General features: G+C 44.4%; 1 protein-coding gene across 1 annotated transcript in view; it reads right to left on the bottom strand.

Moving 5' to 3' along the window:
- The window catches only part of ptprn2 (protein tyrosine phosphatase receptor type N2), a 970059-nt gene that overhangs the window by 299348 nt on the left and 656631 nt on the right, over positions 1 to 14080 (bottom strand). The gene's annotated exons all lie outside the window — the stretch shown is intronic.

Genomic DNA, 14080 nt, shown 5'->3' with positions numbered 1-14080 from the left:
TGTAGGCAAAATAATGTTTGCACATAAACTGACAGTGCTTCAGATAATCCTTCTTTTTGTCATATTGAAATGATAGCTTCCCGTTCATTCATGTGATAACAAGACCTCAAACATTGTCTTTCACTGCACTAATCTGAAAGATCTTTTGAAAATTAAAACTGAACATGTACAAAAGGAGAACTTTGATAGCGAGAATATATTTGCATTTACTTGAGAGGAAATATTTTGGTTTATTGGTCATTTTTAAGATGCAGATTATTCATTAAAAGCATGGCACCCACTGCTCTCGAACTGACATTTTCCCTTCTCTGTTGCTGGTTTGGCCTTCATGTCTTTGAATGGAAAGCAGTTAAATTGAGTGGAGGGGTCCCAATCTGACACATATGGGTATCACGGTGGCTCAGTGGTTAGCAGTCCTACCACCAGTGCCAGGGACCCAGATTCAGTTCCTGTCTCAAGTGACTATCTTGTGTGGAGTTTGCACATTCTCCCCTGTGTCCGCATGGGTTTCTTCTGGGTGCTCCCATCTCCTCCCACAGTCACAAAGATGTGCGGATTAGGTGGATTAGCTATCCTAAAGTGTCAGGGATGTGCAGGCTAAGTGGATTAGCCATGGGAATTACAGATGTGGATTGGGGGTGGGATGCTCTTCAGCCGGTCAGAGAGGACTGGATGGGCTGAATGGCCTGCTCTGACACTGTGGGGATTCGATGGTCTATGATATACCTTCACTATCAGTAATGAATATTGGTGCTTTCAGAGCATTTAGTTTATAGATTTATACCATGTGAACATCTATACATAAAAATAACTATTTGAAACAAGTACTTGAAAAATATTGCTGCTTCCTGGGTTTCCCAGGGATTATGATGCTGGACAATAGAAGGGAGGAGAGAGCTGCCTTTTCCAGCCTTTCTTACGGGCCTCAAAGAGCTGGATGAGGAAGTCTTCTACCTCATCCAGAAAGATCGGGAGCCTCCCTCACACCTTCCTATTGCATACTGGCCAGAGGTGATTTCTCAGAGTCCCACCAGCCACACCGTCCATTCAGCCAGATACTGAGTGGGGAATGGAACCAAACTACCTATTCCCATTGTTAAGTTTCGTAAGACCTCCATACCCCCCACTGTTCCCCTCATCCCCTCGATCTGTTGGGGATCTTTGGTTGTTTTCAGATGCCTCCACCCCCTCACTGCCTCTTCATTAATATTAGGATCAAAGCATTCCCCATTCCTCTTGCTCACAGAGTTGCACTGCCAGAAACATCCATTTTCCTGCTCCTTGGATGCTGCCTGACCTGCTGTGCTTTTCCAGCACCACTCTAATCTTGACAGAGACTGAGAAAAGCCAGTTGTCGCGCCCATCTCATGACGAGCAAACAGATGTGCTTTGGAGGGAGGGAAGGGGCCCATCCAAAAACAAGAGAGATAGGCCTGTTTTGCAGAAGGATTTAGAAAAAGCAAACACTTAAAGAATTAAACGAATCACGACAGAGACATCAACATCCATTAGATTGTTAATAATAGTGACTAGTTAGTTTTAAAAGACTGTGAGATAATCTGCCATCCAAGACAAAAGCATTATCTGTTTGACGGGTGCAGAATGCACCTGTTTTTTTAATAAATTAATGTTGACAAGTCAACTTAAATCACTAGAGTATAAAAACTTGCAACAAAACCCGCCCCTCCAATACACTCTAACAGTTGGTTCTCTCTCCCAAACAAACTGACAAGTGTGTATGTAAGTGGGTACATATAAAACATTAATAGTTGGAGGAAACAGTATGTGTTGAGGAATCTAATCCCCTCTTCATTACCAGGATTCTTCGTGCTGCTGCAGTTCAGCCACAGCAGCTTTTCCTTTCCTTTTCCTTCCTTGAGATATTTCCTCCAATACTTGTTATTTGAGTTAACTTGTCTACAATACACTCTCACACTGCTTACCCATAGAGAACAGGATATCACACCAACTTCCTCACACTGACATTCTACTAACTTCCTTCCTCACTGCTCTATAACCAGGTTGAAGTGCTAACAGCTGTAATATTCCTTCACTAATTTTCTTTTCTCAGTATATGCTCTTGGTGAGTGCACTTCCACAGTCAGGGTATTACAGAGGCAAATGTGCCCTTATGTCATCGATTTGAGATTGTGTAAGACAGAGGAGCATCATTGCCTTGAGACTGATGATTTATAATGCATTAATGGAAGTGTCTAGGCCCAAACATTTTTTTAAAAAATGACATTTGCATTTTTATTATGCCTTTCACAAGGTTGGAGTACCCCAAAGTGGATTACAGTTAATTCAGTACTTTTGAACTATGCTCAGACTTGTACAAGTGTAGGAAATATAGCTGCCAATTACATACAACAAGATGTCTCTGAGAGTGATGACGTTGCAGAGAGCCTGTCAGAGTGATGTTGGCCTGAACACCAAGAAGAGCTCAAAACTAGAAACAGACTCTGCTGGAAATACTCAGCCGATTAAGCAGCACCTAGGGAGAGAGATGCAGACTACCTTTCAGGTTTGCGACCTTTTTTCAAAACTGGGAGAAGGTAGAAATGTATAGGTAGTGAGCAAGTGAAATGGGGAGGGAGGGAAAAAGAACCAAAGGCAAAGTCTGTGAAAGGCGAGAAATAGAGAGTAAACGCCAAAACATTTTGAGATGGAAAACTAAAGGGAATGGGACATGCTCAGAAACAAGAGGTACATCCAAAGAAGGTGTAAGTGGCAGGATCCTGAATAGCTAATGTCTAAAAACAACAAAAATCAAATAAGTGAGAAACACAGAGATGGCAGAAAACAAAATGGGGACAGAGTTGCAATCTAAAATTGTGGAACTCTCCGTTGTGTCCAAAAAAGTGGAAAGTGTCCAGTTGATATGCGTAAGTTTTTTCTGTAGCTAGGTACCTTTGCGCCTAAGATGGCACTGTGTGTGACAACATTATACACTTTTCACTGTACTTCTGTACTGCAGTACATGTAACAATAAATCTAAATCTAAATTCATATCTATTCCCAGCTCGGTGGCTCATTACAGGAAGCCAAGGGCAGGAGGTTTAGAATGGTAGCAAGGTGAGCGGTTTAAATATCAGGTAACTGAAAACGTGGGGCTCTGTTTACAATCTGATTGCAAGTGTCCCATAATGTGATCAGCCAATCTTTGTTTGGTGTAGAGGAGGCCACATTGTGAGCAATTAGTACCGTGAACTCAACTGAAAGAAGTACAAGTAAATTGCTGCTTCACCTGGGGCCTCGGGCGGTGAAATTGGAGGAGGCAAAGGAGATAAATGTTGTGTATCGAACAATGCTGTAGGGAAAGGGTGGAAGTGTTGAGGTTGACTGAGGAGAAGACGGAACTGTGGAAGGAATGCTCCCTTCATAATACTGAAAGGGTGGGGAGAGGTGAACGTGTTTGGTGGTAAAGGTGGTGAAGTTTGTTGGGTTGGACAAGGGAAGGGTTTCATATTTCCAGAGTCAAAAGGATGAGAACTGAAAACCCTGAAACAGAATGGATGCATCCAAGGGTTCCATTAACCATGGTGGGTGGGGAGGGGGAGTCCACAAGGTAAGACATATCAAAAGCGTCAGTATTGAAGATGCATTGTCAAAATAAACTGGGAGAAAGCAATGAAAGCTCTTAAAAGCTTGGTGAGAGGGAGCATATTCAAATACAGTAGCTGCAGGTCGGCTCATAGTAATTACTGTCAAGATTAGAGTCGTGCTGGAAAAACAGAGCAGGTGAGGCAGCATCCGAGGAGCAGGAAAATCGACATTTCGGGCTCTTGCTCACAGAATTGCACTGCCAGAAACGTCCATTTTCCTGCTCCTTGGATGCTGCCTGACTTGCTGTGCTTTTCCAGCACCACTCTAATCTTGACTCGAATCTCCAGCATCTGCAGTACCCACTTCTGCCTCATAGTAATTACTGATTAATAGAGTGATTCTAGAAATGGAAGCAGAGAAATCAAGGAAGAGTCAAAGATGGATCATGTGAAGCTGAGAAAAGAATTGAAATTGGAAGTAAAGTTAATGGAATGTTCCAGTTCGGAGCAAAATTAAGAAATGGCAAAGATACAGTTATCAATGTGCCAAATAAAGGGGTGATGATGGGGATCTGAGGAGGAGTGGAACAATGAATTTTTCATGTACTCCACAATATGGTAGGTATAGCTAAGCCACATTTAGTTACCAACAGCAACACCTTTTACTTTTGGGAGCGAGTGAAGTTGAATGAGACGTTGTTCAATGAGGTTGGTCGGCAGGGACACATGTTGAGTCTCCATTCAAAGAAGCAGGACTGAGCTCTCAGACAGTCCTAATGCAGGATGGAGTTGTAGAGGGACACCCATGGGGAAAAAGGAGATGGCTAGGGCAGGGTAACTGGAACCCGTGAGGTCTTCAAAGCAGTCAAAGCTGCAGGTGGGAAGAGATTAAGTAAGAGGAGGTAAAATAGATTTGAGAAATGAGGAAATCAGGTCAGTGAGGCAGGACCAGACTGAAAGAAAATGGGCCTGCTTTTATATCAATCTAAAAGGGCAGGTAGAATAGTTATTTGCCTGGTCTCCATGCCCAATGTAATAGCCAAACTGCATTTGCATGCTAAAGATATGCCTCTTCAATGTAATAATGTGACTAACAATGGGCTCGCTACATAATTAAATATCTATGACTCTATGACTCTATAACTTACGACATGTTTTGCTTTGTGTGAAACGATTACACTGGGCTGGACTTCTTTTGGAATCTACCACAGGTCCTGGAACCTCTTTCCGAGGAATCTTCTTGATTTCCCTGAACCTTAATTACTCCCAGAAAAATGAAATTTTGGCTGATAAAACTGGCGATATGATCTATATTCTGTAGTCCTGGTCTTGTTCGGCAAGTCATGCAAGAGTCATGGAGGATGGACAGGAAAGTGGAGTTGAGTCAATGGTTAGATTAATTATGATCCTGCTGAGTCACAGAGTAGGGGCCAATCTTGCTCCAGATTCTTATGTGATACTTGCAGCAGTTCGCTCCATTTGACCCAAGATGATTATCACTTTCTCTCAGTACCAATGAGCAGTGAATGGTGCCAATGTATCCAATTATGAACTATACCTTGAAGTGAAGGTTCTGACACTGAGGCCCGGCTACAGCTTTTATCATGAAGCTTTGTTCAAGTAGCTGTTACAGATTCAAAGATTTGTTACAATGCAGGAGGCCATTCAGCCCCCATAGGTCTGCACGGCTCTCCAAATGAGTGTCATTCTACTGCATTCTCCCTGGAAACCTGCATTTTGTCCCCTTCTGAACAGAGTCATAGAGTCAAACAGCACAGAAACAGACCCTTCGGTCCAAGTCATCTATGCCAACCAGACATCTCATCTGAGCTAGTCCCATTTGGTAGCATTTGGCCCAAATCCCTTTAAACCCTTCCTATTCATATACCCATCCAGATGCCTTTTAAATGTTGTAATAGTACCAGCCTCCACCACTTCCTCTGGCAGCACGTTCCATACATGCACCACCCTCTGTGTGAAATAGTTAACCCTCAGGTCCTTTTTAAATTTTTCCCCTCTCACCTTAAACCTATGCCCTCCAGTTTTAGACTCCCCCACCCTGGGAAAAAGACCTTGGCTATTCACCTCATCCATGCATCTCATAATATTATAAACCTCTATAAGGTCACTCCTCAGCCTCTGAGGCCCAAGGGGAAAAAAAATTCCCTTTTGAGTGCTGCGATTGAAGTTGTTTCCACCAAACTCTCAGAAAGTGCTTCCAGATCCTTGCCACTCATTGCCTCAGAAATGATTTTCCCCATATCGCCTTTCCTTCTTTTACTAATTACTTTTTAATCTGTGGCATCTCATCCTTTCAAGAGGGGAACGTTTTCTCCAGATTTATTCTGTCCAACTGTGATCATTTATTACATTTTACCTTAAAAATGTTTCAGTTGTCCTCTGGAAAATTGCTTTGCTGAGTAAGCTTCATTAAACCCAAGGTTATTTCTGATTATGAGCATTTGCTTTTATCAATATTAATGCCTGCGGTATTAATTTATTATTAATTGGGTCACTGCTGGCACTAAATAAGTACAGATTGGAAAGCTTCGCATCGTTTTTGATCGATTCGATCTTCAACCCGGACACAGCAAAAACGGAAAGCTGAAAAAAATCAGGGGGCCCACCGAAGCAGAACTGAAGGGAGAGCTCTCCTCGGTTGACTTCTGAATCACAGCGAGTAGCTGAAATCTCCGGCTTGTTGCTTGAGTTTGCCACCCTGCAGAGAGCACCCTGATGGTGCTGTTTCATGCACAAACAGCCACCACTTGCCATTCGACTGAAGCCGAGTTTATGGGTGAAAAACTGGCAGTCGCATGTAAATTATTCATGAGCAACTTGACCTTCACGATGAGTAATAATATTAATAGGAATAAAACTGTCTGACATCACATTCTGTCACTATGGTGAATACAGCACAGAGGAGTAAACTGCGACCAAGAATAGCTTGACGCCCACTTGTATCTGTATATAGTTTCACTCATCCACTTCAATGCCCCCCCACCCCCACCCGAAGCCACATCTTCCTCCACTTTCCCACCTCTAAACAAATGTGTCCTGCAGGGCACTCTCTTCCTTCCAGCCCACCAATGACGCAGTGGATTAGATTAGATTTATTTCTTGTCATGTGTGTTATTAATGCAGTGAAAAGTGTTGCTCAGTCTCGCCACTGTCCGCTGCCATCTTGAAATGCAGAAAACAAAGCACAACATACAGCAAGTAAAGTCAAACAGTCAAGCATAAGGGCTCATCTTCACAATTCCTCCGTGTTGTGGTTCACAACAATCATGGCCTCCGCCGACGCTCCATGGGCTCCCCCAACTTGCCAATAGGCCTGGAGCTAACTGTGGCCTCACCAGCGCCATGCATCCTGCGCAGGACCCACCAACACTGCCGCTGTTGCTGTCGACGACTCACTGAGTCACTATGAGTCCAGTGCAGGATTTCTACCACCACCGCTACCGCAAGTGTCGCCGAAGCCGCCTTCCTCCACTGAAGCCATCTTGGAACCTGTTTCCCTCACAACGATCTGCACCCCCACACCCACTCTCTTCTCTCACAATCCACTCTGGTCCTGCGGTACTCCTTGCAGCTTAGAATTCTCTATAAATGTAATCAAGTTGCAGCCCTCCATTCTTCAAAAGCTTTATAACTTTTCTTTATGCCATACATCTAGATGCATTTGTATTAAACAGATGAAGTAGAAGCTATTGAGGATTAGGCCAGTCAGCCCCGTGAACCTACACAATGAAAGAGTTTTGTCAGAATGGTCAACAGACAAACTGTTTCAAGTTCTAACAATGGTGGAAAAGGGATTACCATAAAAGTCAAATCTTTTAGACTATTTTGAGGTTAAATTTACGGGGTCGACTATTACATGGAGACTACATTTGAGGAGTTGAAATTCACGCTATAGTCCAAAATACTGGATCATTAGCAGAAGCCCAATTGACATCTCTAAATGAATAAAGAAAAAACACAATGAATTACGGTAATAATACTGCATTGCATGAGTGCTACAGGGGAACTGAGCTCAGCTGAGCCGCACACAAAGGGAGGTTGTCACCTGACTCTGATCTGATGCATCTAAAATCTTTGTGCCAAATTGGTGTGAATTGTACATCATAACACATAATAGCATGAGAAAAAGTTAATTTCCTCATCGTAACATTTATGTACTGGATACTACCTTGACTCACAAATGTTGTTCCATTATCTGTGAACAATGAGGGTTAACTTTTACATGAGATATATATGGTAAATGTTGGTGTTTACCAAAATAGTTCATAATATGAGGGGAAGGGCTCGGCATGGAAAGGAATTGACAAACAACGACTAACAAAATTAGGAAGTCAAGTATGTACCCTGTTTCAAAGTGGCCAATAGATAACCTGTTAAAGTCTGCCTGATATGTCCCTTGTTGCAGATTGCTCTAAATGTGTCCTATTGTAGATTATCCCCAATATGTACAGTTTTGCAGAATGCCCACTATTAAATTGCTGCAGACTCTCCAATATATCACTGGGCAGCAGACTATGTACGTGGTACTCTGCTGCAGAATCTTAACCAATCTTATTGCATAAGGCAGACTACACCTTGACAATAAATGTTTTGGATGTTCTTTTAGGATTTGGCACTTTGTCAATGAGATTTTGGGTGAAATCTCCTGTTCCTCGAGGTGTAAAGCATGGAAGTGTGAAGGCACTGAACTGGGTGATGTGGTGGTATACCCAAACCCTGTCCTCTTCCTACTTTTGCCTGAGCAAGGAGCGAAGTGGAAAGACTGAGGGTTAATCATCCCATTACCCCACCAATTGAGACCCCTAAACAGCCAATTATTGGTACCCTATAGGCCTCGTCCCACCATTTCTGGGATTAACCCAGCTGTAAACAGGTCGCTTGACATACAGAGCTATCGTGTGGGCAGCTTGTTTCCTGGGACAAATGGGAGTTCCTTGATTGAAGAGAATTAGTGCCTATTCGAAGGACTGAATATCCGATGAGGAGGTCATAGAGTCATACAGCAAGGAAACAGACCCTTTGGTCCAACCAAACTATGCCAACTATAATCCCAAATGAAACTAGTCCCACCTGACTGTACTTGGCCCATATCCCTCCAAACACTTCTTATTCATGTGTTTATCCAAATGTGTTTTCAACATTGGAACTGTACCCACATCCACCACTTCCTCTGGAAGTTCACTCCATGCACGAACCACTCTCTGCGTAAAAATAATTGCCCCTCATGCCCCTATATCTTTCTCCTCTCACTTTGAAATCAGCCAAGGGAAAAGACATCTGCCCCTCGTGATTGTATAAAACTCTATACGGTCACCTCTCAATCTCCTACACTTCAGCTCAGCGTATCCAGCCTCTGCATATAACTTGCTTCAGACCCTGCTGCCCTTGTCACCATCATCAACCTCACAGCAGAGAAACCAACTCTTCGCCCTCCACTTCACTTTTATTTATCTTGGATTTCTGTGGTTATGCCCATTCAGAAAGTGCCATGACTTCCTCTGCAAGAGCTGCTAGTCTCCACCTTCCCTCTTATCTCACTATGCTGGAGCTCTGCCTCCCCCACTTTCCCAACCCCAAGCTGGGGCCTTCATTCCAAGGGGAGGCCTGGGGTCAGTCTCACCACCATTCTGGATTAGTGGTGCTGGAAGAGCACAGCAGTTCAGGCAGCATCCAAGGAGCAGCGAAATCGCGTTTTGGGCAAAAGCCCTTCATCAGGAATAAAGGCAGTGAGCCTGAAGCGTGGAGAGATAAACTAGAAGAGGGTGGGGTGGGGAGAAAGTAGCATAGAGTACAATGGGTGAGTGGGGGAGGGGATGAAGGCGATAGGTTAGGGAGGAGAGGGTGGAGTGGATAGGTGGAAAACGAGATAGGCATGTAGGACAATTCCGGACAAGTCATGGGGACAGTGCTGAGCTGGAAGTTTAGAACTAGGGTGAGGTGGGGGAAGGGGAAATGAGGAAACTGTTGAAGTCCACATTGATGCCCTGGGGTTGAAGTGTTCCGAGGCGGAAGATGAGGCGATGGTGGTGAGGGAGCGGCGGTGAAGGACGCCCAGGACCTCCATGTCCTCGGCAGAGTGGGAGGGGGAGTTGAAATGTTGGGCCACAGGGCGGTGTGGTTGATTGGTGTGGGTGTCCCGGAGATACTCCCTAAAGCGCTCTGCTAGGAGGCGTTCCAGTCTCCCCAATGTAGAGGAGACCGCATCGGGAGCAACGGATACAATAAATGATATTAGTGGATGGGCAGATAAAACATTGATGGATGTGGAAGGCTCCTTTAGGGCCTTGGATAGAGGTGAGGGAGGAGGTGTGGGCACAGGTTTTACAGTTCCGGCGGTGGCAGGGGAAAGTGCCAGGATGGGAGGATGGGTTGTAGGGGGTGTGGACCTGACCAGGTAGTCACGGAGAAAACGGTCTTTGCGGAAGGAGGAAAGGGGTGGGGAGGGAAATATATCCCTGGTGGTGGGGTCTTTTTGGAGGTGGCGGAAATGTCGGCGGATGATTTGGTTTATGCGAAGGTTGGTAGGGTGGAAGGTGAGCACCAGGGGCGTTCTGTCCTTGTTACGGTTGGAGGGGTGGGGTCTGAGGGCGGAGGTGCGGGATGTGGACGAGATGCATTGGAGGGCATCTTTAACCACGTGGGAAGGGAAATTGCGGTCTCTAAAGAAGGAGGCCATCTTGTGTGTTCTGTGGTGGAACCGGGCCTCCTGGGAGCAGATACAGCGGAGGCGGAGGAATTGGGAATACAGGATGGGCATTTTTGCAAGAGGTAGGGTGGGAAGAGGTGTAATCCAGGTAGCTGTGGGAGTCTGTGGGTTTGTAAAAAATGTCAGTGTCAAGTCGGTTGTCAATAATGGAGATGGAGAGGTCCAGGAAGGGGAGGGAGGTGTCAGAGATGGTCCAGGTAAATTTAATGTCAGGGTGGAATGTGTTGATGAAGTTGATGAATTGCTCAACCTTCTCGCGGGAGCACGAGTTGGCGCCAATGCAGTCATCAGTGTAGCGGAGGAAGAGGTGGGGAGTGGTGCCGGTGTAATTACGGAAGATCAACTGCTCTACGTAGCCAACAAAGAGACAGGCATAGCTGGGGCCCATACGTGTACCTCAGTCTCACCACCACCTGACTGGCATGTACTTCCGCAAGGGAGATGGTGGCTCAGTGCTGATCTGACTAGACTAGTCATTCAGATCCCTAGAATAATAATCCAGGGTTGTGAGTCTGAATTCAACCGTGGCAGATGGTGAAACTTCTTTTCAATAAAAAACGGGAATGAAAAAGATAGCCATGTAGCATTGTTCGAAAACCCTATTTTGTTTCCTACTGCCCTTTAAGGAAAGAAACCTGCTGTCATTACCTGGTCTGGCCTACATGTGAATCCAGATCCACAGCAATATGGTCAACTCGAAACTGCCATCAATGCTCAATACCATGAATTATTTTTAAAAAAAGATTTTCTTTGCAAAGGGTTTTCACTTGTTTTCTAGTCAGTAGGCAAACCCATTGGTATCTCAAGGAGATTCTGCCCTTGAACTCACTCACAATCCCTATACTTACACACAGAGTTAGGCCCTCTTTATCAATGAAACCATGTAAGGGATTCAATCTTGATTTAGATATTGCTTTGAGGTCGCTGCTTTCCATCCTTGTTACTTAGAGTCACAGAGAAGTACACCACGGAAACAGGCCCTTTGATCGAACACGTCCATGCCAATCAGTTATCTTAACCTAATCTAGTCCCATTTGCCAGCACTAGGCCCATAGCCCTCTTAAACCCTACTTATTCTTGTACCCATCCAGATGCCTTTTAGATGCTGCAATTGTACCAGCCTCCACCACTTCCTCTGGCAGCACATTCCATACACACACCACCTTCTGTGTGGAAAAGTTGCCCTATAGGTCCCTTTTATATCTTTCTCCTCTCACCCTAAACCTATTTGGACTCCGCTTCAGAGTAAAGAAAGCTTCTGTAAAATCTGGTCTATTTAGTTAAGCAGTGGAGAGATCTACGTAGAGCTTGTAGGCTTTTTTGGGCTTTTCCACCAATGCTATCAGGGAGGTTACCACTGCCAATCTTTACACAATGGGGTTTGTGAAGGGGAGAAAAAGAAATGTGAAGATTTTAGGACTTTGAATTGAAAAAATGTTACAAATGGCTGCTTAACAGTATACACCTGACAGTATGTCACTTATGATCTGTAAATTGTATGTGAAGGCACATTCATAGACAATTCACTGAAGGTCACAAAATTGCCACCAACTGGTTCCATCCATATGGGGAATAATTTCTGCCTTTTTAATTCATTTAGATTTAAACACAGTATTTAATTCTTGTCATGTGATGCTGAAAGCTTATTGTTATTATCATTTTCATTAGATTTAGTTCAGTCTGTAAAAGCAGGTTACAATGGGTATGGTGCTCTATAATTCCATGTTAAGAAAATGTCAATTCTCATCCTTAGTAGAAACTCTTGTTAGCAATCTGATTATGTGAATGCTTAATGTGCTGATACCCAATTAATTTTAATCAACAGAAATTCAAAGGTTTTGTGTGTGTGTGTTTGTGTGTGTGTGTGTGTTAAAATATTTTTCTTCACGATGGAAAACTAAAAGACAAAAATAATAGTAAGAACATATATGGAAGTCTTTGCAGTAATCTGTGAAAAATTAATGATACTTCATTTCAGTCAGCTGTTTAGTACAATAGATCAAATACAGATCTATACTGAGTTATTTTGTATTAACTGCTAATTATGAGGATAAATCGGTCATCATTTATGTCTTCAGTATTTTTATTGCGAAGTTTAAGTGAAAGGGCAAAGACCCATTGTATCGTACAACATCAATGTTCAAGGCAAGACAAGTGGAAGGTGTAACTAGTTGATGTCAAGCATGTACTTAAATGCCATTAGGTTATGGAAGGAAAAGGAAGATGGCAAGGTAAGAAATTCCCAATTAGCAGAAGCTGAGAAAGATACGATTTAAAGGTTAACGATGGTATAATCAGCCTGATATCAAAGCAGTGAGGATGTAAGGAAGAGGTGTTATATGAAAGTAAAAGTATATCATTGATTAATCAAATAGTTTATGGCACAGAAGGAGGTACAGCCTGTCAAGTCTGTGCCAGGTCTTGCACAGAAATTTCACCAGTCTGACTTTCCCAATCTTTCCCCATAATCCTTCGATTCTTTTCCAGCAGAGACTTATCTGATTCCCTTTGGAAAGCAGCTGCAGAATCTGCCTGCAGCACGCTCTCAGGGCAATATTGCATGGGCTTGTGTAGAAGCAGCAGGGCGAGAAGAAGGAACATGGGGTGGTTATTGGTGGATCCCCCTTTCCTGGCTCTGTGTTCCTCGGTCATGTGTTGAGCACCTTTGAAAGAGACACCACCCCACCCCACCCTTGGAGGCCAATGAGCAGCTCAGCGGGTATTGCTTTAGGAGCTTCCTGCAGACCAGGGAATTGCAAAGGTCTCACCAGCAGTGGGACTTGGTCAATGCAGAGGAGGGAAGTGAACAGTTTGCGCCCACCCTTCTCGCCCAGTTAAATGTCCGCCAACAGCAAACTAACCTTGGTGAAGGGTTTAAAATCCTGTCCCCCAGGCAGCTCATTCTAGGTCCTAACCACCCACTCAGTAAAGAGCTTTCTCCTCATTATTTTAGGCTGGTCTTTTCGTATTCTCAACCTATCAGTCAAGGGCACAGTTTCTCCCTATCTACTCCATGGTTCTACACGAGAATGCTCCCAGCCTCTTCACATCAGTTAAACATTACGAGGGATATCCTGTAGGGGGGTGAGCAAGGTGAGATGGGGTAAGATTCGATTCCGTACAGTATGGAAACAGGCCCTTTGGCCCAACAAGTCCACATCAACCCTCCGAAGAGTAACCCACCCAGACCCATTCCCTGACCCTATATTGACCTCTGACTAATGCACCTAACACTATGGGCAAGGCCAATTCACCTGGCCAGCACATCTTTGGAGTGTGGGAAGAAACCAGAGCACCCAGAGGAAACCCACGGGGAGAATGTGCAAACTCCACACAGTCGCCCGAGGCGGAAATCAAACCCGGGTCCCTACCACTGTGAGACAGCAGTGCTGACCACCGGGCCACTGTGCCACCTGGCAACCAGGCAATGACTGCAGCGAGGCCCATCTCAATATCAGGTGCCACTCGTGCCATCTTTGATGCTTTCCACAAGCGGCATGCTGACCTTTGTGTAGACAGCAGCAAGACGCCAACCTTGTTCACGTTTGTTAACACTTCATGAACAGTACAACTCTCCTCATTAATATTCACTCCCTCAAATTTGCAAATGATGGGGGAGCAAAAGTTTTAGAACTTGGCGAACAAGTTCAGCATCAGGAAACCTCGACAAGGGAACCAGAATGAGCGCCAAGGTAGATTCAGCTGGCTGCTTGCTTGCTCTGAACAATCTCTATGTTGGACGCTGGGTACCAATATCTGAGGGCACGCTCCGTGGGCACTGGTCATACGTCACCCCACATCCATGGGC

Source organism: Chiloscyllium plagiosum, unplaced genomic scaffold, assembly GCF_037043375.1.
Source record: "Chiloscyllium plagiosum isolate Xiang-an unplaced genomic scaffold, Cpla_swu_hap1 HiC_scaffold_5, whole genome shotgun sequence".
NCBI lineage: Eukaryota > Metazoa > Chordata > Chondrichthyes > Orectolobiformes > Hemiscylliidae > Chiloscyllium > Chiloscyllium plagiosum.
This window is presented reverse-complemented; position numbering and strand designations above follow the sequence as displayed.